A 3,501-nucleotide genomic window follows, 5' to 3' on the forward strand; every position below is an offset into this window, starting at 1 on the left:
GAAATTGACTTTAGTTTCAACAATGTCATGCATACCATGATGCGTACCAGCTAGATCTCAAACCAACACAAACCCAATTATAGGGCCTTTTGTGACAAACTGTAATTTCAATAAGCGGTGGTATTTCAAGAAAGGTGGATGGCTGTTGAATTCAATGCTTCACTTGAGTTGGATTTATTTTTATGCTAGTACATTTCATTTGATAACCGACAGCAAAAATTTCTTATTCTCCCATCAAAATCATTTCCTTAAGAAATTACACTGCTTATCTGCCCACCTGTTTATCAATCCCCCTCCCTAATAACTTTTAACCTGTTGTCCAATTTCAACAAAATTTAACAAAAGGCTAACATCTTAAAAATATCAAACTGGCAGAAGTGTTCTGAAGATCAATGGCTGGGTAAAAAAGGAGAGCATTAGCTAGTGAACCCGCTAAGGGAAAGCCAGAGATTCAGTGCTTAACAGCACTTGGCTGACCAAGTCAGCACAAATCTAATTTGAGATATGCTGCACTGTCTACCTTTTCTTTATGATCTGTCATGCTAAATAAAGTTAGGTAGAGTACATGGGAAACATTGCATGTATTTCTGTACATATTTGTGTGTGTATATATACCTAGCTGCATACATATACTTATAAATACATATATATAAAAATGTAGGAAAAGTGGAATGAAGCCGAATCCTGTAGGAGAGAAGCTGTAACAGGGATTTGGGGCATGTGGGAAGCATGGCAGTATGGAAAGGTCCATGGTGTGAAGGGGGCTGAAAGTACTAGTGAAGGACCTGAGGACATGAGGAAGACAAGTATCATAGACAGAGGGTGCATGGGTGTAAGAGGAAACAAGGTATTTCTATGGAGGTGTCATGGGGCCGTGGCAAAGTAGCTGGGTTGTTGCACTCTGGCCATGTAGAAGGAGGTCGCATGCTGTTCATTGAAAGCCAGGCTTCACTGATTCATTGTACTGCTCATGCAACCTTAGGGTCATTTAAAACTGCCCCATAAAAAGGTTATTCAAGTAGCTAAATAACTCACCAAGTGTTTAATGAAATATTTTGGTTTAACTTTAAAAAAAATGGTACAATAGAAAGCAGTGGGAACCCCATTTTTAAAAAATTTTGTAAAAATTCTGTTTCACTTCAGCCCCAAACTATTTTTTCCACTGCTTGCTTCAGCCATTGAACTGAAAAATTGGTTATTTATGTCGCAGTTATACTTTAAAATATTTGCAACACAGGCATGGCCGGTACCTTTCACTCAGAGCTTTGCTGTGGGGGCAGATCACAAAACGTGCCAGGGAACCGGTACTGCCTATTAAGTTCTGGCTGATAAGATCTCAGGCTGTGCTTGGGACCATTTGTTCCCTTGTTCAGCTGAAGATAAACAAGGTAGAACCAACAAACCTGGCTCTGCCGATGATAATCTTCCTAGAAGATACTATCATTTTAGCAGCTGCTGTAAGAACCTTTTCTGAAGGTCGGTGCATACAAAATGATCAATTCTCATCTACAGATTACAGTTTGAATGTGCCTAACGCTACCAGGGCTTATGCTACCAGGTTCATGAGATGGACTCTACAATACTGATTGAAGACATGATGTTTGCACACTGAATGGGCCATGGGCCATGAGCCGTGCCTGGGGAACTTCTTCTAGCTTCCAGAGAATAGGTATTAACTGTTTCTAATGAGCAGTAGGCAAGTAGTGCCGCAGTGTAAGTGGTTTGTAGATAAGCAAAAAGCTATATTCACAGATACTGTCAATCAATGCTTTGCAGCAATTTGCTTTAAAGAGAAAAAGGTAGAGAAGAGCTGGTCTAGGAAATTCAGCATTTTGAAGATGCAGCATTTCCCTTGTTATGGCTGAGGAAAATGCAGATAAAAGCAAGTGCCGTTAGCAGCCTCACCAGCGCTGCCCTGGGGTGTGCTGTGTCTGGCAGACCCATCCAGGCTTCAGCAACCTTTCAGGCTGGACCCACACCCAGCACCTCCCACCGACAGCGTGGTGCACGAGTGGGTTTTGCTGGCAGAGTGGGGCATCCAGGATAAACCTCCATCGCCTGATTTCTGCCGTGGCTGCAACAAACTACTTCAACCCTCACAGGGGTGTGTTGAATTATAAGTCCTGGTTCAAAGCGTGTTAAAAAAGACAGGCAGAATGCAAAGCTGCTGGTACCCGATGGAAAAGTCTTCTTAATTCAATTCCTTCACATGCTGAGACAGCTTTAGGGGTGCTTTAGGCACTTCTAACCTCAGCCTGCGGCAGCGTATTCTTCCACATGCCTCCCTGAGCTTGGGTGGGCAGGAGGCCGCGGCAGCGTTGCGGCAGCATGGCGGGGCCTGGAGACGCCACCCCTGAGGGACGCTGCTTGCTCCAGGCCTGGAGGCAGCTGCAGCAGCATGGCTCCGTACCAGCGTCGAGCCCGGAGGCGACATGCCTCAGCACAGTGTTGAGCTGACACAGCCGAACTGGGTTTAGGACTCGGCTAATACCGGCTCAGCACCTTGTGCCAAGTGGGTGTGCTTTGAACTGCCGGTTTGGTCTCTGCATTTCAATTTCTGCGTGTCCTTTCCCTCCTCTGGATGTTGCAGAGGTGCTGTTTCCATCTGGAAAGGAGCATTCCGGGTATCTTTGTCTTCCGCCACGTGTATATCGCCTAGTGGAGCACAGTGCACGGATCCCCTCAGCTCACAGCAGCCCACGCAGACACGGGGCAGGGCCTGGCTCAGGTCTTCACAGCCTTGTAGCTGCGGTATTGCAGTGCTGGCTGAGCTAGGAAACCCTGCTGACGTGCAGGACTTACGGGCTTGAGCGGAGAATTAACGCCCTGTCCTGGCTGTGTCCCCCCTTTCAGATGCAGGCAGCCGTGCCGCGTCCCCTGAGTTGTGTGATTTTGTGCGATGAGCAAACACCGAGTGTCCCCCAGCATCACTGCCCAGTCTGCCTCATGAAGAGCTTGTCTAGCCCTCTGCAATCAAAAGAAATAGAGTTAGCTGCAGGAAAGGGAGAAGTAGTTCAGTGCTGGAATAACTACAGTTGGCTGGTTTCAAAATGAACACTGTATTGTTGCTCAAAAGCACCCAAAAAGCAGAGCAGGAGGAGGCTGGAATCAGTCCTTGCCTTGAGGCCAGAACAGAGGAGTGGGCAGTCGAAAGACCATTTCCAATTCTGTATGACTTTGGGCAAAGCACATAACCGCTCCGAGCCTCAGTTTCCCCTGAGGCTCCAGCACTATTTGCTTGCCTCCAGCATCTTCTGTAAGGATTTTTCAGTTGACGCCTCTGAAATGGTTGGAGTTCCGCATGAGGAAGATACGAAAAAAGTGCGTATTACTGCAAAAAACAATTTGCTAAAAATAACTCTCATGAAACATTTGTCAAACAGAGAAAGTTGAAGGGAGGTGCTGAGTTGTTCACACAGCGTGAGGGAGAGCCAGAGGGGAGGGCACGCATCCCATCCCCCTCCGAGGGACGAGGCCGCTGGAGCACCGCAGCTCCAGGCC

This window comes from Phaethon lepturus, unplaced genomic scaffold, assembly GCF_000687285.1.
Source record: "Phaethon lepturus isolate BGI_N335 unplaced genomic scaffold, ASM68728v1 scaffold20471, whole genome shotgun sequence".
In the NCBI taxonomy this organism is placed as follows: Eukaryota; Metazoa; Chordata; class Aves; order Phaethontiformes; family Phaethontidae; genus Phaethon; species Phaethon lepturus.